The following is a 27568-nucleotide window of genomic DNA, read 5'->3' as shown; positions in this document are numbered from 1 at the left end:
CCCCCCCCCCCCCCCCCCCCCCCCCCCCCCCCCCCCCCCCCCCCCGCATCCAGCCTGGAGCACTACCTACTTTCTGTCTCTATGGATCTAACCACTCTAGGAACCTCGGGTTAAGGGAAATCATGCAGTATTTGTCTTTTTCTGTCCGGCTTATTTCACTGAGCTTAATGTCCTCAAGATCCATTCATGTTGGAGCATGTGTCAGAATCTCCTTCTTTAAAAGCCCAATATTATTCCATTGTGTGTAAATACCATATTTTATTTATTCATTCGCCTATTGATGGACATTTGGGTTGCTCAGGACACAGATTTTTTTTAAAGTAAATATTTACTTTAATTCTGAAACAACTTAAGCAAGAAGAAGGAAAAACCTGAATAGCCTAAAACTGAGTACTGAGCAAAATTAAGGCCATCTTTGACACCCACTGAAAGCAACTCAGCAAATTTGGTAAATGAAAGAAGAAATCACCTTTCTTTTTTAATACATGCAAAAAGCCCCCAACTTTTCCGGAATGAGAGAAAGTAGGAGAGCTCCTGGAACCTACTAGTTATGCTAACAACTGGCTGAGTTACGCCATTTGCACCAAAGAGCTAACTAATTCTCAGAGTCTAAGGGCAATAAAACCATCGTTGCCATTCGAAGGAGAGTGAATTATTTAGAAAGGACTTTGAGAATTAGGAGTCATGCCTCAGGATTTTGGTACAGGTGTGCAGATGTGAGAGGGGCAGGCTTTTTTCAGAATTTCAGAGTTTCTGAGATTTCAGGGAAGTGGAGTCCTTCCTGCAGGAGCCTCTGATACCTGATTGTCTCTGGGCACATACTTTTAACACTGATTTGTGTATCAAGTAGAAGGCGTACTGGTCCTACTATTGCAGTCTCTGAAAATTGCTTTAAAAAATATCCTAATGGAGGTGTGTTTATTATTTGCCTTACTTTTATTAAGACAACCAATATTTTGTGAAATTCTTGGGTTACTGAATTTCCAGTTGATTAGATGATGGGTAAAAGGATGAATAAGGGAGATGTCTTTCATTTCAAGAAAAATAAAATTACAGGTTGTATTTATTTTTCCTGGATAATTTATATTTTTCAATTTTACCAGTAAAAAATATGTGAAAAGGAAGACTCATAAATGCTGGGACATGCAGTAACTCAAGTAATGAGGATTCCCCAGGGGGCAATTTGCTACATTCCATCTTGGTGAGAGAAAGACCTCTGGGGTAATGTTGCACCATAAGCAAGGGAGGTGTGACATCCACGTGGCCAGTGTTAGTGGTCAAGAGAGGGTATTGAGTCACAGACTGTTGGGCCCTGGGAATACTAGAACCAGCTCTGTAGTGTCCCCATGAGGCATACTACCCAGACTAGTGCACAAAGCTGGGAAATATGGCCCCTCCTGCTAGTCTATCATGCTGCGTTAAATGCACAACCAGACAAACGCAGGCAGTGTGCTCTCCAGGAATAAGCATCTTCCAAGATTTAGATTCCCAGAGCTCAGTGTAAGCTTCTTTCTTCTACTTCCTTACCTATAAAATAGCCTACCACCCACCCTGTCCTGGCCTTGTTATTATTCTAAATAAATCCAGGCTTGCCGAAGTCTTGGCACCCTCCACAAACACCAAAGTTCCTAATAATAATTCTCCCAGCACTGTATTGAAAAAAAAATCATTTATGTTATGAAATGACTCTTCAGGCACTTTTAGAGGCAGAGTCTGTCCCCAGACTTCAAAGGGTAGAGAGTCACATGGGGTCTCTATGCAATACTGTAACCATTGGGCTGGACCCAAACTGTCCCTTTAGAAGAGAGCTGCCAGGGACCAGGCAGTGTCCAGTGGGCAACAGCACCAAAACCATGAGCCATGGCTGTTACCCACTTTGCTTCTTCGAGGTAAACCCCCAAACCCAAGTTCCCATGTGGAATTTTACCTAGAGGGTGAGTAGTTGGTGGTCTTTGCTGGTGGTTGCCTTGAGTTATCAAGTTCCAAAATAAAGGAAGCTGGGGAGGAAGGTCAATGTTAGGCTTGGGAGTCTCCTCTACAGACCATTAATTCGATCCTTCTTCCAAAGGGGAACTAGGAAGGCATTTCCATCTATGTCTGTCTCCCCAAGGCTCAAGTTTCTTAGGACAAATAGAAACCAGAAAGAAGAGTGTGCAAGCTTTAGCCGTAGAGGAATGGGACAGCGGCCCTGCCACCATAATAATTACAAAGCGGTCCCACAGGCTATGAACACCTTCTTTCTGTGACTGGTTGGGAGCCTGAAATGAAGTCCCATCATTTGTACTTTGCGTATGCCTCTCTCTGCAGCAACGGACCCAGTCTGTTCTTGCTTTCACTGGAAACAATGACAGTTCTGGCTACCACTTATTGTCCATTTCTGCAACCCCATCCCTGTACCGTGGACAGTACAGACATCATCTCACCCAAGAACATGGGCTAGACCCAAACTGCCTGCTCTGCACCATGGTATCTGACACATGATGGCGAGGTTATGATGTGAGTCAACAGTGGGACAAAAACATAACAGTGTGTTTAAAAGCGCTACTAATAGTCTGGGTGTTATCACGTGGAAAACTTGAATCCAGAAAGGGAGCAATCTTTTGGATGGCATACTGTAAGATAGCTCTACTCCAGGTCAGCCAACCTTACGTTACTGCCACCTCCGCTAGCCCCCCCTTCCCCGCCAACACACATACTATCGTATTCTTACCAAAGCTCACGCTTTCCTCCTAAATTGACCCTATGAGGCTACATTCTGTCTGGGTCTGCTCTTTGGGGGAATGACCAAAACAGAATTAGCAGTTAAAAAAACTAAAGTAGCATGAAATGGAGGAAAGAGATAACTCACTCAAAGCGCGCTCTACCCCCACGAGCTGTGTGACACTGGGCTTCGGCTTCACTCCCTGCCTCTCAGCTCTGCATTGGAAAGGGATGATAAGAACAATTATACAAGACAATGCAATGGATAGGCATTTTACAAATAACTCAAAACACTACATTTTAAAAATTGATCGTACTTCAGTTCTCTGTAAAGTCTAGAACACTTACTTACTTGTCCAAACAGGAAACCAAGGTAATGTATTTTCTAAACACCATGTGAAACCCTCATTTAACTTTTTATGAATGCCGTAAATCATTCATGCACTCTCTCTATCACCGATCTCTCGCTCTTAAAAAGTGTGCAAAGAGAAGGTAGGTTTTCTGGGTCCCGGGAGCACGAACCTGTCTTTTGCTTCCCAGCCAAGCATCGGCCAGTCCCTTTGTGCTTCCTTCTGGCCTTGCCCGAACACTTGGCAAGGAGACGCTGTCAAGGGGTTGGTCTGTGGGCGATTCTAGAAACATATTTCCTGTAACCTGACTAGTCTGAGACACCGGGCTTCACACTGGGCTTTTCTGGGGCCGCCCCGCCGCCCCTATCACCACAGCCTTCCTGCCTGGCAGCTGCAGACAGAACATTCCCCATAGTTAAGGCCCAGTAAAACTCACCTCGTTCACCAGGAGGCTCTGGGCCTACCCTGTCTGATTGCTTTGGAGTCAGCCACAGAGGGTTTGCCTGGCTGGCTGGGGAGGGATTTTTACAATTGAAAAGAAAAAGACTCAGTTGTCAAAGACAAAGCCTGTAGAGTCCTGAGGGATTCCCAAGGGCAGTTAATTGGAAAAACCATTTGCCCCCTTTAACGTCCCTCCACCCACTGCGGCCCCCAGCCTTATCCGAGAGCAGTCACCCTATCTGTAAATGGCGACCATGGAAAATGTACCCTGGTGACTTGGTGTGAAAGATAGGCAAGGCTCCTAAAAAATCTTCTCGGAGGCTTATCACCTTCTTCTGGCTCCACAGCGGGCTCGGGCTCTGGGGCTGGAGGAAACTGCCTGTCTGTGAGCCTAGACAGGGTCTCATCAACAACTGATAAGGGCCCTCTGTGAACAAGCAGGCGCTGGGGGGCTTTACTCGCCTTTCAAATGCCAGAGACATTTGTAGGAGAAAATACAGGGTCCAATGACCTCCGTGAAGGAGGCCGGGCAGGCCCGCAGGATCAGCCATGCATGAAGCAGGGTGGCCCTCCCCCAACCTGGGAAAGGAGAAAACCTAGGGGTCACTTCACAGGTACAGGGACAAGTATCTGATGGTCAGCAGGGACATCCATGCACTGGCAAGGGTGCTATGCTAGATGAATTAATCCCAAATACCTCCCGTCTATTCAGATTCTAAACAACCAAAAAGCTCCTGTAATCCTAAATTCTGTAACCCCCTATCAAGGCAATGACTATTAAAATGAGGGCCCCCTCATATTGTAAGATCTTGAGGTTCCCTCCAAATTGAACCATTTAGTGCAACAAAAGGTACAGCATTAGGAAGGAAGAAATCAGATTTTATATTCCAACTCTGCCATCTGTCCATGTAGCATTAGATAAATCAGTTTTCCCAGGAAGATGCAAATATTGCTCAGACTAGCTCTCATCGTGTGAAAGAGACTTATAAAGAAATGGTAGAGTGCTATATAAGTAAAGTATTATTATTTAAAAATGCAATACTTGAACTATCTCCAGTGGTGAGTGTACTTACACCCTCTAATCCTTTGAAAATTGCTAACTCCTGGGGCGCCTGGGTGGCTCAGTTGTTAAGCGTCTGCCTTCAGCTCAGGTCATGATCCCAGGGTCCTGGGATCGAGCCCCGCATCGGGCTCCCTGCTCTGCCGGAAGCCTGCTTCTCCCTCTCCCACTCCCCCTGCTTGGGTTCCCTCTCTTGCTGTGTCTTTCTCTGTCAAATAAATAAAAAAATCTTAAAAAAAAGAAAATTGCTAACTCCTATTTAGCATGCTGAATGCAGTGGATTAAAGAACTGTAATGGCAGGCATGTGCTGTAGTAAAGGAGCAAACTTTCGGTGATGGGGAAATCTGGCAGAAAGATTATGAAGAAGTCTTGGGGAGAAAGTATCATCTGAGCCCGGAGGCAGACAGTGAAGGAGAAAGCAACAGTGTGAGCTAAACCACAAGAGGACAGAGCAGGGCAGGAAGTAGTCTGGAGGGGCTGCATTGAAGGGGTGATGAAGATCATGGGGACCATGGGGACCAGATGAAGGGATCCTGCACGCCAGGCTGAGGCACTCAGACTGTATCACGTAGGCGTGGAGAGCGGCTGAAGGTGTGTGAGGAGGAGAGCCGTGCGGAGGCAGCAAAAGGCAGGCTGGAAGAACCACAGGGAGCTGGATATGGAGAAAGGCAGTGCGGGCGGAAAGGAAGTGGCTGCTTAAAGGAGGAGTTTGCTGTGTGTCGAGTCTCTGATAATTCAAATATGCACCATTCTCTTTCCTTTCTGATAAATGGCGGGGGTTGGGGGGGGTGTTGGTCACTTTACTCAGCGGACATTTTTTGCCTGTGTACTTCCCTAGCCACAGTGTTAGGTCACTCAGCTGTTCCAGGTGCAACTGATTTCCTGTCCTCTGATTCTCCACCAAATCTTCACACTGGACAGAGGGGGGAAATGGGTCAAAGACCATAAAAGGAAAAGAAGAGTAAAACAAGAGAGTGATAAACAACTTCTTATCAAACAGAAGGAAACAATTTACTCACTGAGCAAAATTTAGAAAACAAAACTAAGCCAAGTACAAAAATGAAAATCACAGGTATCTACCAAAGTAGATATCCTTCCAGTATTTTCTATGTGTGTATATGCACGTGTATGTTGTATAATATGTTTCTATGTATATATTATTTCTGTGTGTATATTAAAGTAGGACAGGCACTGGTAAAGTACTATTTATGTCCTATTTAGTTCCATTACTAATACTAATATGATTATACTGTCTAGTGCATGGCACATACTGAGACTTAATAAATATTTATTAAAGTAATAAAGACCATAAATGACTGATGACATTGTTTCATAAACCGATTTTTCATTTATTACATTCTACATTGTAGACAACTTCCCATGTATTAAAACAATCTTTTAAATGATTACATGATATTATCAATATATGTGTCATGCTTCACCAAACCTCATGTGATTGGCCCTTATTTTAAACAGAGCTCTGATAAATATTCTTGTAGTTAAAGAGGTACATTCATGATAATATCCTTAGAAAAGAAATACCAGAAGGAGGTGTCCTGGATCAGAGGGGTGCACATTTTTAAGACTTTTGATATCTACCACTGGCTTTTGATATCCCCTATTGACATACCCTCCCTACACCTTACAGTTCATGCCCCTGTCTGCAGTAGATGCTGACTCATTTTCCCAGTAGGACAGTCTGACAGTGGATGTTATCTTTCCCTTTATCTTTGCCTATTTGATGGGGGGAAAGTTATACTATTATAATTTTCATTTCCTTGATTTCTTAATGAATATGAATTTATCTTTTTTTTTTTTTGCTTTTAGTTATACTTTGTGGGGAGGGGATTTCTTGACATACCTTTTAATTGTTTTTCTATATTCTTGTTAAAAATGGTATATATTAGGAATATTAACAATTTGTCCCAAAAACATTACAAATGCAATTTGCGTTTTGTCACTTTGTGGGTTTTTTTTTTTTTTTTTTTTTGCTTATGATGTGGTTTAAAATTTTTATACAATGAATCCAATGATCTTTCCTTTATGATTTTTGCCTATGGCATCACGCTTTAAAAGGCCTTCACTACCCCAAGATTAAATATTTATGTTTTTCTGGTGTTTTATATCTCAAAGTCATCTGAAAATTATTTTGGTTAGAGGTTTTTTTGAGCTCCAATTTAATTTTTTCCAACCGCTTAGCCATTTGCCCCCATGTCATTTACTGAATATTCTTTATCTAGTGATTTGAAATGCTACCTTTATCAAATCTCAGGAATTCCTTCTGGTGATTGGCATGTCTGTCTCTTTTGGGGCCAGTATTATGTTGCTGTGCTTATTGTAACTTTACAATGTGTCTTAACATCTAGTAAGGCAAGTCCTCCTTCATTATTCTTCCTTTTCTAAATTTTCTTTGTTATTCTCCCATTTTTATTCCTCCAGATGAATTTTAAATAATTTTACGTGTTCTAAAAAATAATGCTATTGGAATTTTTATTGGAATTATATTACATTTATAAATTAAATAACCAATAGCTCTGCAATGCTGAGTTTCCATGAAAGAACATGGCTTATATTTCCATTTATCCAAGTTTCCTTTTATGTTCCTGAGTAATGTTATGAAGTTTATTACACATAAGTACCACCTGGTTCTCATTGATGTTATTGCTGAGTGTTTTAGATTTGGGGGTTCCCAGGTGGGATTTTTCCTACTATATTTTCTAACTCATTATCACTGTTATATCAGAAAGTTATTATCTTGTTTCCCTGTTACCTACTAAATTATGTTATTAATTCAAATAACTTTGCAATAGATTCCTCCAGATTTCCCGAGTGTGGTGGTTTATACTGTGTCAAGTTGATGAAGTGGGAACTACGTTTTCCAGAATCCTCTTCCCTGTATTGTTCTGAGTGAGAGTTAACCAAAAGAGACATGCAGACAGCATTGGAATCAGAAGTGAAGCAGCAACCATTATTCTCTGAAGGTTTTCATGGTGAGGTGTGGTGCCAGGCAGACGCAGGGTCACCACGAGCCCCCAAATCCCACAGACACTTAGCAGGAGATGCTGAGAAGCGGTAGCTAACGTGGAGACACAGCTTCCTGTGAGCCTCCCTGTATTCAGGTCGCTGGAAGTGCTCAGCCTCTGAGACTGACAGGCTGGTTGGCGACTTTCTCTTTGATCCTTCAAAGTCCCTCTTGAATTTTCATTTCCCCAATTCTTTCCACAATTGTGTAAGGTCTAACGACTGTAATAAATCTCTTCTATAACTCCGTGGATCTGCTTTCCTGATTGAGCCCTGACTGATTCACTGCAAAAATCATCTTGGAATGTTAGTGCTAACGAGGATCTACTGTAGGGTTCCCAGCCTGACTATGGGACTACTGGCGACGTGTGAATTTCAGAAAGAAGCCTGTTTCTCTCTGCCCCGCTCGGCGCTCGAGCCGTGCTCTGTGGGCTCTTCATACAACAAAATGGCCCATCAATGCATTTCACAAAACAAAGACAGATTTTCCCCTGACAAATTCTCCTAATTCTGAAATTCACCTTTCTTTCCAATCACACACATGCACCTGTATGTTTTCTGACACTTAATTCGATGAGGCAGTGGGTGGTACTGTAAGCACAATAGCACTGTGGGTTTAGCTTGGAAATAAACTTTCAAGAAACTCGTTTAGGCCAACTTTGTACTTTCGCCAGTGAGCAGAGTAAGGGCAGTGCTGGTGCTAAGAACTAGAGAGTCTTAATTTTCACATCAACACCTATTTTTAAAGGGGGCGGACAGAGGGGACTTGAACAAGCCTCAACTCCACTTCTGCCCTGGGGAAGCTAGGGGAGGAGCTGAGTGGATAACTTTTTTGTTTTCTGAACTAGTCTTGTCACCTAAGAAAAAGTTGACAATCCCCTGTTAGGGCCCCTTTATGTCATCACCAAATCACTCCTGCCTCTGTAAGTAAAACTTAAGCAGGACTCCAATCTGCTATACAGACATGACCTCACAGGGTCTCAGATATAGGGCCTCATTTCATGTTACATGAATTTTTTTTCCCTTTTTTGTCTTGCCACATGAGAAATCTGCTTTTAGAATGCATGGAGAGGCCTGTCTGCTACTTCTTATTAGTGTAACTTCTGAGAGACCTGAGAAAACATGATTACAGCCATTGTTCAAACAAAGACAAACATCAGATCTAAAAACAGTAAATGCAATGGTTGAGACCATGTTCGCTGCTTTAAAAAATATCAAAAGAGGGGAAAGAGAATTGATCGCTAAGATGGCTGCTAAAATATTTTAAATGAAAAATGAATCAATACATACAGCCTATGGCTGTGTAGTTTTCTAATTCAGCATTTCCCTGCCTTTAGTTCTGTAGCTGATGGAGTTTCCCCAGCTATGTTTCCTCAGTTCTGAAGGGATGGTGGAGGTCAATTGTGTAAATCAGGATTATTGTAGATGGTAAATCAGAAGTCGATGTGTTTTTCTGACATTTTGCAGTAATCTTTCTTGGGAGGAAAATACACATTTTTCTACAACTTGTTTATCAGTTTTTATTTTGAAAATAAATTCTTTGACATTAAAAAATTGCAAAAAAAAATTCCTGTGGGAAGAACCACAGGCTGGAAATAGCTTGTGCTGGACTTGGAACTAAGTAACGCACTGTGAAAGATAGTGTAATAGGATACATAAGGGTTTGCTAATTGGACTGGAAATTCATGAGGGAGAGGAGCTGATAACTCTGAAGTGATTTGGGAGAGAGGAACATGTCAGCATTAGAATAAAATGAAAATATGAGTCAGCGTAAAATGATGTTGGAGATCATCCATTGTGAATATACTTGGATAAGATGCCACTTTTGGCAACAGAGCCATTATTTTACTTTAATAAATATTTATAAATTGTTTTAAAAATCTTTTGTCAACTGTCTGGAGTGAGAGTACGTTGTGGGTATTTAGTTTGGGCATATTTATGTATAAGAATGTGTAGGAGGAGGTATATATGATAAGAAAAAACAGCAATGTGTCTTCATTCACAATAAATGCCCTAGATTTTGGCTGGGTTTTAATATAAATTCTAATACCTTAAAATATACTACAAATGGAGTCCTAGCTCAAAAGGGTGTTAGCTGGTAGCTCTGTGCTTAATATCCTCTAACTTCTCAATAAATTAAACAGGAATTTCATTTATATTAAAATTTAAATTATATTTGTATTTAAATTGTTTTAATTTAAATTTAAAAAGATATGAACTATAGAACAAGACTGCATTTTATACCACCACTGTTTCCGAGACTCTCTCTGTACCACCCAGAAAATGGGGCATCAGTCTTTCCTTCAATGACTGACCAGAGCTGGACTACTGTTTCCATCTGCCTACAAGCCTCTCTGCTCTGTCCGACATCTTCCTACAGTCAAAGAACAAATGCCAGATGACAGTTGGGTAGAAAGTATAGGTAAGAAACTTTCATTTCATTGTCCATGAGATAGGTAACCACCACAGGAAATCATTATAGATATGCACAGACATAGGAAGAAAGTTGATACTGGTTCGTGCATTTCATCGGTTGAGTACCAGACAGGTGGAATCAGACACGGGGAGAGATATCAACTTAACTGAAGAGATATACATTAGTTGAAAGCCTGGGAATTAGATTGGAAACTGTGTACACCAATTAGCCTGCAACTGTAGGTCTGAAATTAGACGATTTCATAAGCAGGGTAAAAGCAGAGCCAAGGGCAATTCACACACCCAATGTCTTGAAGGATTTCACTGTACTTATGATTTGTTTATGAAACAAATGTCCATTGAACCTCTATTGTATGCAAGGCCCTGTTTTAGGCAATGACTGAGTAAAAGGAAGAAAACCAACATTTTTTTTAAGTACTGCAATGCAAAGTAAAAAGAACAATGTAATGAAGACTCAGAAGAAAAGCATAAACCTATGAAATATCTACTATAAGACTTACAATAAAATTTCAGAAAACTAATTGATATATTCAGAGGAGTGCAAGGGGAAATAACCACAATAAATATGAGCAAAAACCCCCTAGAATCAAGAGAATAAGAGGAGATAAAAAAGTAACAAAATAATAAGGTATTATAGACTGCAGGAGAAAAAAGAAAAAACAATGAAAACCACTGAAAGTCAGAGATATATAGAATAGGGAATAGCAAATCACCATTCGGATAATAGTATTTCCAAGAAAGATGCTTGAATCATTAGATAACTAGAAGTATTACATAAAGCAATAATCAAATATATTATCTAATTCAACTTTTATGAGATGAAGAAAGACCTGAAGATTAAATGCACCGGCTAAGTTCCAGCAAAAAATTATTGAAAATTTGCCTACACTTCTTGGCAAAAAAACTAATGATTTAATGTATGGTAATTAACATAACATAATAAAATAAAATTAAAATAAATAAATAAATTACAAAATTTCTATTAGCAGGCAGGAAAATCAGTTTCCTATGATAGAACACAAGCCAGGGTAGTTTCAAACATCTCTCTATATAAATTCTAGATAACAATGAAGCCACATCTATAGATTTTTGAAGGAAAATATGTTATAACCTCAGAATTTTATACCTAGCTTAGTTGGCTTTCACATATGACCAACAGAAAGAAATTTTCAGGGAGGCAAATGTTCAAAAAATTATATGACACATGTATTATTTTTCTTGAAAATAATTGGTTGAAGACATATTACACCATTTAAGAATTGCAACAAAATTAACTAAGTTTGAGATGCGATGGCATAACAATTAAAATAGAGATGCCAACTAGAGGAAAGGAAACAATAAAGACAAGAGCAGAAGAAATGAAATTGAAAAGAGAAAAATAAAAGAAAACATCAATAAAACCAAAAGCTGATCTTCTGAAACACTTATTATATTGGCAAACCTACAGACAGATTGACAAGGAAAAAAATAGAGAAGGCACTGGTTACCAACATTAGAAATAAAAGAGGGGATATCAATATAGACACCATAGACATCAAAAAGACAATATGGTAATAGTATAACAAGCCTATGAATAAAAATTCAACAACTTAGATGAAATGGACCAACTTCTTGAAAGCCACAAACTATCAAAACTCACCCACAAGGAAATACTCTAACTTGTCCTATATCTCTTAAAGAAATTAAAAATTTAGTTTAAGCCCTCCCCAAGAAGGAAGCTTCAGGCCCACATCATTTCATTGGTAAAATCTAACCAACAGTTAAATAAGTAAAAGCAGAAATTTTACAGTGTATTTTCCAGAAGATAGAAAGAGAGAAAACACTTCCTAAGTCCCTTCCCAAGCATTAACCTGGTACCAAACCAGACAAAGACAGTACAAGAAAAAAGAAAAAAAAAAAACCCCAAAAAACAGCTAAGAACATCCCTTAGAGAATACAGATGTAAAAATTCTTAAGAAAACAGTATCAAGTCAATTCCAGCCATCTATAAAAGGACTTATGCATCACAAGAAGTGGGTTCTATTGCAGAAACACAAGGTTGTTTCAACACTCAAAAATCAATCAATGTAATCTATCACATTAACTGACTAAAGAATAAAAACTACATGATTATATATTAACTGCTACAGAAAAAAACATTTGACAAAATTCAACAGAACAAAGATCCTAAGACTAATACATGAGCTTAGTAAGATCACAGGATATAAGGTCAACATACAAAAATCAATTGTGTTTCTATATATTAGCAATCAACAATTGGAAACCGAAAAATTTTTTTAAATACCATTTAAATAGCTCAAAAAAAAAAAGAGCAAAATACCTAGGTATAAAACTAACAAAACATGTATACAATCCACACCTTGAGAACAAAATCCTGATGAATTATAAAGGAAGATCTAAATGAATGAAGATACCTACTGTGTTCATGAACTGGAATGCTCAACAGAGTTAAGGTGTAAGTCCTCCCCAAATTGATCTACAGGTTTAACTCAACTGGACTCAAAATCTTAGCAGAATTTTTGTAAATTTAGCAGGTTCAGGCTGACTCTAAAATTTACGTGGAAAGATAAATGAACAAGAATAGCCAAAACAATTTTGAAAAGAAAGAATAAAGTTAGAGGACTCACACAGAAATAGATCCACACATATATAGTCAATTTATTTTTGATAACTAATAGTCTTTCCAACAAATGTTGTTGGAACAATTGAACATCTATATGCAAAAAATGAACCTCAAATTTACCTCGCACCTTACACAAACATTAACTCAATCAATCATAGATCTAATTGCAAAATACAAAACCATAAAACTTTTAGAAGAAAAGACAGGAAAAAACCTTTGTGACCTGAGTTAAAGAGTCTTTGGATATAACACCAACATGATATAGACTTTAAAAAAAAAAAGATTTATTGGGGCGCCTGGGTGGCTCAGTTGGTTAAGCGACTGCCTTCGGCTCAGGTCATGATCCTGGAGTCCCTGGATCGAGTCCTGCATCAGGCTCCCTGCTCGGCAGGGAGTCTGCTTCTCCCTCTGACCCTCCCGACCCTCCCCCCTCTCATGCTCTCTCTCTCTCAGTCTCTCTCTCAAATAAATAAATAAAATCTTAAAAAAAAAAAGATTTATTTATTTGTGAGAGAGAGAGAGAGTGGGAGAGCACAAGCAGGGGGAGCGACAGGCAGAGGGAGAAGCAGGCTCCTCACTGAGCAAGGAGCCAGATGTGGGACTTGATCCCTGAGCCAAAGGCAGATGCTTAACCGACTGAGCCACCCAGGTATCCAGATATAGACATTTTTTTGAAATGATTAATTGCACTTCATTAAAATTAAAAGCTTCTCCTCTGAATAAAACACTGTTAATAGTATTAAAATATTTCCACATTCTATTTCTGACAAGGGAATGTAACCAGGATATATAAAGAACTCTCAAAACTACACAATAAGAAAACAATTCAATTTTTTTAAATGATCGAAGATTTGAAGACATTTCACCAAAGAAAGGCACACAAATAGCAAATAAACATGTTAAAATGCTTAATTAACATCATTATCCATCAATAAAATGAAAATTAAAGCCACAATGAGATACTTATACACACTTCCCAGAATGGCTAAATTAAAAACAAAAAACAAACAAACAAAACAGACAATAACAAATGCTGACAAGGATGTGAAGTAACTGAAACTCAGTCATTGCTGGTGGGAATGAAAATGGTACAGCTCTTTGGAAGACAGATTAGCAGCTTTTTAAATAGAGTTAAACATACAGTAACCATATGAGTCAGCAATTGCATTCTTAATTATTTACTCAAGAGAAACGAAAACTCTATTCCCACAAAAAAAATTATAAACATTGATAACAGCTTTATGCATAATAGATAAAAACTGGAAACAATCCAAATGTCCTCAAAGAATAAATGAGTAAACAAACTGGTACACCCATAAATTTGAACCCTACTCAGCAATGAAAAAGAATGAGATATGGATGCATACAACAACTTGGAAAAATCTCAAAGGAATAATGCCGAGTTCAAGAAACCAGTCTTATCATATGATCTCACTGATACGAGGAATTTGAGAAACAAGACAGAGGATCATAGGGGAAGGGAGGGGAAAATGAAACAAGATGAAACCAGAGAGGGAGACAAACCATAAGAGACTCTTAATCTCAGGAAGCAAACTGAGGGTTGCTGGAGTGGTGGGAGTGGGAGAGATGGGGGGGAGCTGGGTGATGGACACTGGGGAGGGTATGTGCTATGGTGAGCGCTGTGAACTGTGTAAGACTGATGAATCACAAACCTGTACCCCTGAAACAAATAATACATTATATGTTAATAATAATAAAAAAAAGCTAATGATGTACTGTATGGTGACTAACAAAACATAATTAAAAAAAAAAAACATTAAAAAAAAAAGAAAAGAAACCAGTCTCCAAAGGTTATATACTGAATGATTCTATTTATATGACAGCTGGAAAAGGCAATACTATAGGAATGGAGAAAAGTCAGTGGATGCCAGGGATTAGGGGTATGGATAGGGTTGGACTACAAAGGGGAACATGAGGAAACTTTTTTTTAGATATAAGTATCCTGTATCCTGATAGTGACGATGGTTACATAAATCTATATGTATGTTAAAATTTAGAGGATTGTACCCAAAAAAAGAATTAATTTTATAATATTATTGTTTTGTAAATGCTAAAAAATTAAAAGACCAGCAAATATTATGCAAATAAATAAAATTTACATATTATTACTCAAGTTTAGTCTAGAATGCAAGAATGTTTCAGTGTTAAAACATCTCTAAATGGAGTCCATTATATTAGTACAAAAAGGTGGAAAATGCTCAAAATATATGATAAAATTTAAAACTTATTCCTAATAAAATTCACAATAAATATAATGCTTAAAACTAGTAACAGACTTCCTTAAAGCGATAATTACTGAAATCTATACCGAACATTTTATATAATAAACAAGAGACATTTCTCTCAGAGCTAGAAATCAGACAGTAGTGTTCATTATTGCCAATATTACTAATGTTGTATGCAAAATTATAACCCATCAAAGGTCGAGTCCTCTGGAAGCAGATGCTGAGGTACAAGATATTTCCAGGGGCCAATACCCATGAAGGGAGGGGGAGGAAGCGGGAATGTGCAGGGGAAGAAGTACAAGGCCATGCCATCCTGCAGTCAGACTGGCCTGGAGGTAGCTCCCAGCAAGTAGTGCCCATTGAATGTTCCTCGTGGGCTGAAATGGACCTTTATACCCCATCGCGCTTGGTTGCCTATTATGAGCTGTCCCAGAAGGGTTTTTCTCCTTGTAAGCCAGTTCCCTGAAGCCAAGACCAGCCTTGGAGGAGCTGCGGCTGGAGGCTCTGAGCTGCCGGCTGGAGGCTCTTTGCTGCCCACTCTGTGTGGCTGGGCAGGTTGTCCTTCCTTCCTTTGGGGTCTGAAAGCTGCATTTCAGAGTCTACAGCGGGGGTCATCAAACTTTTTCAGTAGAGGGCCAAACAGTAAATATTTTAGGCTTTGCTGGCCAGAAGGAACATGGAGGATATTATGTAGGTATTTATACAAAAACCATTTTGAAATGTAAAAATCATTCCTAACTTATGGGTCATCGGTGGTAGCCAGATTAGGACTGCGAGCCATAGTTTGCCAAACCCTATTCTACAACATAGCCAGTGCAATAAGAGAAAACAGAAAGAAAGAATAATCACTAAAACTGAAAGGAAGAAGAAAATTTATCATTATTTCGAATGTTATGATTGTCTTTCAGGAAAACCGAAGGAGCAAACTTTTAGAATTCTGGAATATGGATAATTTTAAAAGAACCACAAATTATAAAATACCACAAAACATGGACCTAGATCCATTTAAAGCCTGTGGTTCTCAAATTTTAATATACCTCTTCAGGGAGGATTTTTAAATGCAGATTCTGGGGTCCCCAGCCCAGATTTTTTAATTCAAGAGTTCTGGGTTGTGATCCAAGGATCTATATCAAAAACAAGCCCCCCGTTGATCCTAACGTAAGTGGTCTGCAGACCATAATTTAAGAAATTCTGTTTTAATCTCCTCTAACTTGATGTTTCTTTATTTTGGGGGGTGTTTTAAATACCTGTAAGAATTACGTGAAGTTATGGGCACTACCCCATCCAATCCACCTGCATACCAGGGGAGTGGAAGAAAAGCATCTTACTGCAATGGAATCTTTAAAAAATGGGTTTAGTAGGGCTTCACTAGAATAGGAGACTTGAGCTAAAATACTGGGTTACATTTGTTCCAATGTGGAAAGACAATTAGGAGAATTTTGAAGGGCAGCGAAGTGTAAACAGAACTAGCCCACAGTGGTAGAGGTGAAGTCTTTTGTGTAGACCCATTTGGGTCCTCAGGAGGCAGCCTTTTCCACTTTCCCCCACAACAACCCTTCCCTCTCCCCCACCATTCACAGTCACAACAATATCTCTGTCCCATCTGGAACCTTGCAATTATTTTTCCAAGCTTTCTGTTCCCAGAGGCATATTTAGCATGTGAGCAGAAAGCCCAGGAGTAGAAGGAAGTGACAAATACAAAGGGAATCTTAGTTGGGGGACAGAAAGTCAGGGGAGAAACTTTGAACTTGATCCTAATAATAATGGGCAACATTTAAATGATGGGGGAGATTGGGAAGAGTAAAATGACTAAAGGAGTTTTCATGTCAATATAATGTCTTTTTAAAAGAGTGAAGGGACATTTGCATGTTTTTATGATTATTACTTGGGACTTCCTTCACATAATCTCACAGTTGACTGAACACTCCCCTCTGACCTCTCCCTCCTCGGGGACCAACTCAGGTTTAATTTAAGCTTTTGTTTCTATCTCTGCCTTTGACAGCTGAGAGATTAGCAGGGACTTGGCTAATTAGTATTTAACTGTTCGCTAATGTTCCAGTGGGTTTGTCGATCACAATCTAGTTTAAAATGGATTCAAAGTTTTCAAAATCTTGAAAAAGGATGCTGTGTCAGAACTGATTCAATTTAAGGATTAAAGGATTAAAGCAAGAATCAGATCTACCTTTATCATCTTTTTAGTCACATTCCCTCACAAAATGATATTTTGAGTTGGAAATATGCCCCAGTCCTCCTTAGACGCAGGGGCTATGGAATGGGAGTGAAGAGTGAATTGAAGGATCTCCATGGAGACATGCCTTTAACTGGTCTCTGTTTAAAGTAACGCTACTGTGACAAGCTCCCATAGGCTTCCCAGGTAGCTTCGGAGACACACCAGGAGATAAGCTGCATTATGTGATGTTTAGCCCCTGAAGTTTACTAAGAGATACCATTCAACTTGATTGCCTTTTATTCATTCAGGCAGTCAGTCATTCAATAAATACCTTCTTTTCTTGTGCCAGGCAGTGAACTAGTGCTGAGAATACAGAGATGGAAGGATTTGGCCCCTAAAGAAGCTGACATTCTAGAGGGGAGTCAGGCACGTAACCAATTACCATGCTAAACACCATACACAAAAATAAACTCAAAATGGATTAAAGACCTAAATGTGAGATCTGAAACAATAAAAATCCTAGAAGAGAACACAGGTGGTAATTTCTCTGACATTGGCCATAGCAACATTTTTCTAGATATGTCTGCTCAAGCAAGGGAAATAAAAACAAAAATAAACTATCGGGACTTCATCCAAATGAAAAGCTTTTTTTCATGGCAAGGGAAATCATCAACAAAACAAAACAACCTATTGAATAGGAGAAGATATGTGCAAATGATATATCTGACAAGGGATTAAAATCCAAAATTGATAAAGAACTGATACAACTCCACACCAAAAAAAAAAAAAAATCCAATTAAAGAATGGGTGGAGAACCTGAATAGACATTTTTCCACAGAAAACATACAGACAGCCAACAGATACATGAAAAGATGCTCGACATCACTGATCTTCAGGGAAATGCAAATCAAAACCACAATGAAATATCATCTTACACGTGTCAGAATGGCTAAAATCAAAAAGACAAAAATAACAAGTGTTGGCGAGGTATAGAAAAGGACCCTCGTGCATGTTGGTGGGAATATAAAATGAGTGCAGCCACTATGGATAACAGTATGGAGGTTCCTCAGAAAATAAAAAATAGAACTGCCATATGATCCAGTGATTCCACCCCTGGGTATTTACTCGAAGGAAACAAAAACACTAACTCAAAAAAATATATGCACCCCTATGTTTATTGCAGCATTATTTATAATAGCCAAGATATGGAAGCAACCTAAGTGTCCATTGATAGACGAATAAGAAAAGATGTGGAGCGCGCGCACACACACACACACACACACGAATATTATGCAGTCATTAAAAAGGATGAGATAGTGCCATTTGCAACAACATGGATAAACCTAGAGCATATCATGCTAAGTGAAAGAAGTCAGACTGAGAAAGACAAATACCATATATTCCATAAATACCATATGTGGAATCTAAAAAAAACAAAAACAAATGAACAAACAAACAAAAAGCAGCATCAAGCCTATAAATACAAAGAACAAACCGAGGGTTGCCAGAAAGGAGTGGGGGTTGGGGTGGGCAAAACAGACTTGCAGTCATGGGAATAAAAGTCACAGCAAAGGGAATATAGTGTTGTATGGTGACAGGTCCTGGCTACACTTGTGGTGAGCAGAGAGCCTGAGTATAGAAAAATTAAAACACTATGTTGTCCACCTGAAACTAATGTAACATTGTGTGTCAACTACACTCAAAAAAGTTTTTTTAAACCAATTATTATGCTACATGTGACACAGTGTCTTAATAAGGCACAGCTTGGAGAGGTAGGAGCAGGGAAGGAAGACTTATTTCATGAGACAGCTGTTTAGGAAAACTTCAGAGGAGAAAGTACTACCACTGGGTCTCAAAGGATAAGTGGGAATTTCCCAGAGGAAAAGTAGGGGCCAAGAATTCCAGGCAGAGGGAATAAATGGTTTCAAAAGCATAAAACAAAATATAAGACTCAAGAGAGAAGCAATAGATTGATCATGGGTGTTTTGTATGTCATGCTAAGCAATTTGGATTTTTATTCTGATAGAGCAATATGCTTTAAAGTCAAGACATGCCACTGAAGTAGCTATGTGATCTTACGTTAATTACCTAAGCTTTCTGAAACTTAAGGCCTCATCTGAAATAGGAGCAACCAAATATCCGAGTGCCAGCATGATGTCTCATATGGGACATATGAGAGATGTTTCACATGGGACATACGGGAGATGCTTGAATCCTATTATATATAAAAGTAGCTCAAACAAAATAGATGTAAACATAAAAGTCCAGAGGCCGGCATTCCAGAACTGATACTGCAGCCTTTGGGGACCCAGGCTCCACTACCCTAGGATATGGATTCTGTCTTCAGGACCTCCTCACGTCCAAGGTGGTTATCAGAGCTCACTCGTGTCGAGCAGCAAGAAGAAGGAAGAGTAAAACGAAGAATCTCCCTGCGAGTCAACTTTAAGCAGTCTTTCTAGAAGCCCGATATGACCCTTCCACCTTCATCATACCTCAATTCAGGAAGTCTACAAAGACTTTGTGGGGGAGGGGAGGGGAGACACATTTTCAAACCAAATAAAACTAGGGTTTACTACTTAGAAAGGGAGAATGGATGTTGGGTAGCCCCTAAAGGTCACTGCCATGTGCTCAACAGGTCTTGTTTTGATTCCAACTTTGGCAAAAGTTTGGCACAGTTTAAAAGGAAAAAGTAAGTTCTGAAGTCAAACACACTTGGGTTCATACCCTAGATCTGCCACTCATTCACTGTATAAACTTGGAAAGTCACTTTCAACACTCTGGGCTTCAGGTTTATCACCTATAAAATGAGGGCAGTAATGCTGACCTCCCAGGTTATAGAATACTGGACACATGCATGGTACTCAGTAGATCAAGATTCTTTCCCTCCATTCCTCTCTTACAGACCTGGCAGAAGTGTGGGGGTCATGCCAAAGTATAGCATGTCAGTCAGTTGTGCGCTTTCATCCTTGGGAGAGGGAAACTGGAGCCAGGATCTTATGAGTGAGCCAAAACCAAAGTCAGATGGAGAGTCCAGGTTCAGGATCTGAAAGGGAAGGCAGAGAAGGAGGCTCAAGGTGAAAGTCAAGAGAATGCAAGCCAGGGAAACAAGAGCATAGTGAAAATGTGTGGGAGACAGAATCTAGAGACATTCCTGCCAATGGAGAAGTGGGATGTAATATCCCACGGGGTTAGGAAACTCCAATTTTGAAATATTAAGGGGCACTATTAAGTAATAGATTATATTACCTAAAGCCTGGACCCCTGTGTGAAATGGACCTGATAACAAGTGTAATTCTTAGGTTCAGGATCTGTCCCTGGTAAGCTTCTGGGAGAGGGCTGGGTGGCCCAAACACAAAAGCATGTAATAGGGGTATCTAGGGCCCAGTGACCTTGAAGAAGTCTGTAAACAGCATGGAAAATAAGCAATTAACTTCACGAATCTCTTAATCTCTGTTATTTGGTTGCAAGAAACAGAAGCCCACACAAAGTAATTCCAATAAAAGGAAAGTTTATGGAAAGAATACAACTGTCAATTTCATGGCCATCTAAAGTCAGAATGGACTTGGATGGTCTCTTTGGGAACCCACAAGGCCTGGGCCTTACCAGCTAGGAAGGAGGCTACTGCTCTGTCTCTCATTTCCTGCCTCTCTCAGCACATTGCTCTTTCTGCTTACTTAGAACGTGTGAACTCTTTCTTAACCTTAACTGTGTATAGCATTTCATTGCCATGGTGATTACTCAGGCTCTGACTCCACAAGTCTTTTCAGGTCAACTGTCCACATCTCACAGCTACAATTTCCAAGTCTGTTAAATTCTAGAGGTTGCAAGTCTTCTTAGTTCAATGGAGCCTATGGATTGTTCCCCTGAGGCTGATGTCCATTTTGAGTCTAATCAACTGTGGCTACAGGGTAGGGCAGGGTTGCATAACTCTGTGGACAACCAAGCCTTCTCCTGCCTCCTAAGTTCATGACATGTGTGAACGAGAGTAAGCTCAAGACTTAAAGTTGCAGTTGCATAGGTAAGATGTGCCTCCCACTAGCACACCCGATCACAACCCCCAGTATTGCCATCCCACCATTGCTCCTACGCCCACCACTATGACTCCCTTCAACACTACAACCATTGCCATGATCACCATAGCTGCTGCTACCATCACCAACACCACCATTATCAGCACCACCCTTGCCACGACAGTCTCCACCACAATCACTGCCACAATTACCAGCAGAACCACCACTACAAGCCCCTACTATCATTTCCCCCATCATTAAAACCATCTGTAGCTTCACCACCCTCATCACACAACTGCTACCACTGCCAGCTCCCTCCATAATTACCACCACCATATTCCATTATCACCATGACTACTGCCACTACCACCACCTCCAACATTACCATCACCACCACCGCCATCATTACGATTCCTGCCACTACCTCCACCACGACCACCATCACCACCACTATTTCTATCATTATCACCACACCACCAACACTGCTGCCCACATCTGTAAAAACCCAGGCTGCAAAACAAGGATTCTACTGTGAGCAACCTACTCTTGGTGGAGAGAGGAGGTAAAAGTGTGTGATAGGTGCCTATGAATTTTCCAGTTACATCAATGCCAATAGTTCTCCATAATTGGCTAGTCCTGAAAACTTACTGATCTCCCATATCAAACGATCCCAAACTTATCTGATCCTCCATTTTCAATCAGTCACTAAATACTATAGGTTCTTATTCCTAATCTGCCTATATCTCTTCCTACTTTTCCATTCCTGCTGCCATCATCCCTCATTTGACAAATGGGTGATTACTGCTATTTCTTTACTGGCCCTCTGCCTCCGATATATTTCCCTCCAAAGCATATTTCATGTCCTGCCAAATGAATCTTTCTAAAATACTGATTTTATTGCTTTTCTACTCTTTCAAAAGAGCCAAACTTTTCCACATAGAACGAAAAGCTCTCAATCCAGATTATTTTTCACATCTTCTATCCTGTGACTCTCCCCCTGAAACTCTGGGATCATTAGGCTGAGTTACTCATTATTCTTTAAACCTAACATAGTCATACCCATCTCCACTCTGCCACTCAAATGTGTCCTCTACATGGTCTGTCACAATCCTCTGTTTCTATACAAATCCTACTTACTTTTCAAAAGTGGGCTTAAATCAAATATCTTCCATGGAATTTAAGAGAGTCCTCTAACATTAAGGGATTTGGCTTCAAGATGACAGAGTAAATCCCCATGTTAAACTCTCCATCTTCTGAACCCTCAGAAAAATGACAGTAAAGTAACAAAAAGGCATAAACCTATCAGAGCAAGTGACTAGAAGGTTACTCATCAACAGAAAAGAGATCGTAACAAATTTCAAGATGATAGAAAGTAGATGCAGAAGCATCACTGGCTTGAAGCAAAACAGGAAATAGCAGCCTTGAGGAAGCTATGGGATCCAAAAGCAGCAGAGCCATAGAACCTCTGGACTCAGAGTGAACACATACTGGAGTGGAAATAAGACGCAGAGCTGAATGGGGCACCTGGGCAGCTCAGTCGGTTAAGCATCTGCCTTCACCTCAGGTCATGATCTCTGGGTCCTGGGATGGAGCCCCATATCAGGCTCCCTGCTCAACAGGGAGTCTGCTTCTCTCTCTCTCTCCCTTTGCCTCTCCCCCTGCTCATGCTCTCTCTGTCTCAGAGGGAGAAGCAGACTCCCCGCTGAGCCAGGAGTCCAATGTGGGACTTGATCCCAGGACCCTGGGATCATGACCTGAGCCGAAGGCAGATGCTTAACCATCTGAGCCACCCAGGTGCCCAAATCTTTTTTTTTTTTTTTAAAGAAGCAGGTAGGAGAAGGAAGGGAAAAATGAAAGGGGGTGGGGAAATCAGAGGGGGAGACAAACCATGAGAGACTATGGATTCCGAGAAACAAACTGAGGGTTCTAGAGGGGAGGGGGGTGGGGAGATGGGTGAGCCCAGTGATGGGCTCGTATTAACCCCAATGGATTAAAGAGGGCACGTATTGAATGGAGCACTGGGTGTTATACACAAACAGTGAATCATGGAACTCTACATCAAAAACTAATGATGTACTGTATGGTGACTAACATAATAAAAAAATTAAAAAAGCAGGGTGGAAAACCAGGGAAAAAGTGAAAAGACTATAAACAAAATAGTAAATATCTCCATTCTTATACAAAGCTCCAGCAGGCAGGCATTTACCTCCAGTCAAAAAACAAGGACATTTTTCTAAAAGAGAAAGAAAGAAAGAGAGAGAAAGAGAGGGAAACGAAGAAGGGAGGAAGGGAGGGAAGAAAAAGAAAAGAAAGAAGTTACAATATACCTTAAGTGAAGTAAGTCAACTAACTACTGAAGGTGTTAGTGCCTAAAAGTAAAACCATCTTCATACTGGCTTTTGGAGGGCCTTCAGAATAATAGCTCTCCACTTGTTCATGTTAAAGACATGCCTGCCAATAACAAGCCCACACCCATGCACAGAGAATTCCTGATTCATCTTCCTAGCCACACTTTTAAAAATCAACAAACACTTGAAGGTATCAGACATTTTAGGAAAAACAGCAGTTTGAAAGTCCAAGAGAAATCGAACATGAACATAATTCAAGTTCAGTGATTTTTTTAAAAAAGTCTAATCAATAGGCTCAATGAGATTTGAGGAATTGTTTAATTCACAAATCAGAAACAGGAAACTATGCAAATGAATGATCAGGGTACAAGAAAGTAGTTTGGGAAATTAAAAATATGATTGATGAAATAATTCAATGGGAGCATTGAGGGAGAAGTCTAGAAACCTGTTAGAATATAGAAGTAGAGTGGCAAAGGGATGAAAAATATGAGCAATAAAGATGAGACATAGAGGATCAAGCCAGGAGGTCCAATATCCAACTAAGAGAAGTGCAAAATAAAAGACAACAAATAAATGCAGAGGAAACAATTCTCAATGAAAAAAAAAAGGCCCCAAAAATAAAAAATGAAGCTTTCCAGAGCTAAAGATAGATGATAATTTCAATTTGAAAAGGTCTACAAAATACAAAATGGAATGAATGAAAAAAAAACCCACCCCTAACATATCATTGTCAAAAATACTTATTTTTATTTATAAAGCCAGGTAGGAATACATAAATTTTAAAATATATATAATATGTATTATATACATATACATTATAATATACATAAAATTTATTTATAGTCATATATATCTTTAATTAAAATATAAAATATATGCTATACAAGCCTTTAATAAAAATAACAAAGTTGATGGGAAAGGAATGGAGGTTTAATATAATATAATACTAATACTATTTATGCCTACAAATAACTCCATAGTGGTTATTTTGATATCTACTAAAGTCCTCCTGTTTTGTTCTTCAAGACAGTTTTGGCTATCTTTAACTCTTTGCATTTCTTTGTAAACCTTAGAATTAGCTTACAATTTCCACAAAGAGAAAATAAAAATGCTGGGATTTGCTTGGCATTTCACTGAATTTATAGATCATTTGGGTGGAGAAAGAACTCATATCTTCTAACAATAGTTTTCCAATCCGTGAACATAGTACAACTTCATTTATTTAGGTCTTCTCTAATTTCTTTCCATAGTATTTTACAGTTTTCTGGATAATAGTCCTATATATCTTATGTTAGACATAATTCTAAGTATCTGATGTTATTTTTATTCTATTGTAAATGATATATTTCTAAAATCTATACAATTGATTTTTGTAATATTGTGTAATACTGACATTGTAAGTTGTATATCAACTTACTGATTAATCCATATCTATAGATTCTTTGGCATTTTCTATATACTGTAATACAACATCTGATAATAATGACAGGTTTTTTTTCTTCTTCAACATTTTTATTTAACTAGTTAGTTAACATAGAGTGTAATATTGGCTTCAGGAGTAGAATTTAGTGATTCATCACTTACATATAACACACAGTGGTCATCATAACAAGTGCCTCCTTAATACCCATCACCCATTTAGCCCATTCCCCCCAAATCCCTCCATCAACCCTCAGTTTGTTCTCTATCATTAAGAGTCTCTTATGGTTTGCTGCCCTCTTTTTTCCCCCCTCCCATATGTTCATCTGTTTTGTTTCCTAAATTTCACCTATGAGTGAAATCATATGGTATTTGTCTTTCTCTGACTGTTGTATTTCGCTTAATATAATACACTCTAGCTCCATCCATGTCATTGCAAATGACAAGATTTCGTTCTTCTTGATGGCTGAGTAATATTTCATTGTATATATTATACCACATCTTAATCCATGCATCAGTCGATGAACAGTTGAGCTCTTTCCATAGTTTGGTATTGTTGATAATGCTGCTATAAATATTAGGGTACGTCTACCCCTGTATTTTTGTATCCTTTGGATAAACACCTAGTAGTGTAATTGCTGGGTCATAGGGTAGTTCTATTTTTAACTTTTTGAGGGACCTCCATACTGTTTTCCAGGGTGGCTACATCAGTTTGCATTCCCACTGACAGTGTAAGAGGGTTCCCCTTTCTCTGCATCCTCACCAACATCTGTTGTTTCCTGTGTTGTTAATTTTCACCATTCAGGTGTGAGGGGGTATCTCATCATAGTTTTTTTTTTTTTTTTTAAGACTTATTTATTTATTTTATGGGGGGAGGGGCAGAGGGGCAGAATCCTCAAACAGATGCTCCACTGAGTGTGGAGCCCAATGCAGGGCTCAATCTCACGACTCCTGAGATCACAACCTGAGGTGAAACTAAGAGTTGAATGCTTAACTGACAGAGCCACCCAGGTGCCCCTCATTATGTTTTTTTAAAATTTTTTATTTAAATTCAATTTAGTTAACATATAGTGTATTATTAGTGTCAGGGGTAGAATTTAGTGATTTATCAGTTGCATAGAACACCCAATGCTCATTACATCAAGTGCCCTCCTTAATGTCCATTACCCAATTACCCCATCCCCCCACCCACCTCCCCACCAGTAACCCTGAGTTTGTTTGACTTGTATTTCCCTGATGATGGGTGATGTTGAGCATCTTTTCATGTGTCCATTAGCCATCTGGATGTCTTCTTTGGAAAAATGTCTATTCATATCTTCTGCCCATTTCTTAACTGGGTTATTTGTTTTTTGGGTGTTGAGTTTGATAAGTTCTTTGTAGATTTTGGATACTAACCTTTATTAGATATGTCATTTGCAATATCTTCTTGCATTCCATTTTAGTTTTGTTGATTGCTACATTTTGTTGTGCAGAAGCTTTTTATCTTGATGAAGTCCCAAGAGTTCATTTTTGCTTTTGTTTCCCTTGCCTCCCGCAACAGGTTTAGTAAGAAGTTGCTGTGGCCAAGGTCAAAAAGTTTGCTGACTGTGTTCTCCTCTAGGATTTTGATGGATTCCTGTATCACATTTAGGTCTTTCACCTTTCATTTTGAATTTGTTTTTGTGTATGGTGTAAGAAAGTGGTCCGGTTTCATTCTTCTGAATGTCGCTGTCCGGTTTTCCCAATACCATTTATTGAAGAGACTTTTTTCCACTGGATATTCTTTCCTGCTTTGTCAAAGATTAGTTGACCATATAGTTGTGGGTCTATTTCTGGGTTTTCTATTCTGTTCCATTGATCTATGTGTCTGCTTTTGTGCCAATCTCATACTGTCTTCGTGGCTACACCTTTGTAGTATAGCTTCAGAATCGTGATGCCTCCAGCTTTGCTTTTATTTTTCAGGATTGCTTTGGCTATTTGGGGTCTTTTGTAGTTCCATACAAATTTTAGGATTGTTTGTTCCAGCTCTGTGAAAAATGCTGGTGGTATTTTGATAGGGATCGCATTAAATATGTAGATTGCTTTGGGTAGCATAGACATTTTTTTTATTATTATGTTATGTTAATCACCATACATTACATCATTCGTTTCTGATGTAGTGTTTCATGATTCATTGTTTGCGTATAACACCCAGTGTTACATGCAGAACGTGCCCTCTTTAATACCCATCACCAGGCTAACCCATCCCCCCACCTCCTCCTCTCTAGAACCTTCAGTTTGTTTCTCAGAGTCCATAGTCTCTCATGGTTCGTCTCCCCCTCCGATTTCACCCCCTTCATTCTTCCCCTCCTGCTATCTTCTTCTTTTTTTTTAACATATAATGTATTATTTGTTTCAGAGGTACAGGTCTGTGATTCAACAGTCTTACACAATTCACAGCGCTCACCATAGCACATACCCTCCTCAATGTCTATCACCCAGCCACCCCATCCCTCCCACCCCCCACCACTCCAGCAACCCTCAGTTTATTTCCTGAGATTAAGAATTCCTCATATCAGTGAGGTCATATAATACATGTCTTTCTCTGATTGACTTATTTCACTCAGCATAATACCCTCCAGTTCCATCCATGTCATTGCAAATGGCAAGATTTCATTCCTTCTTATGGCTACATAATATTCCATTGTATATATATATACCACATCTTCTTTATCCATTCATCTGTCGATGGGCATCTTGGCTCTTTCCACACTTTGGCTATTGT

This window comes from Mirounga leonina, unplaced genomic scaffold (genome assembly GCF_011800145.1).
Source record: "Mirounga leonina isolate KUSES-001 unplaced genomic scaffold, KU_Mleo_1.0 Mir_174, whole genome shotgun sequence".
NCBI classification, from domain to species: Eukaryota; Metazoa; Chordata; class Mammalia; order Carnivora; family Phocidae; genus Mirounga; species Mirounga leonina.
The sequence above is the reverse complement of the archived record's forward strand: the minus strand, read 5'-3'. Positions refer to the sequence as shown.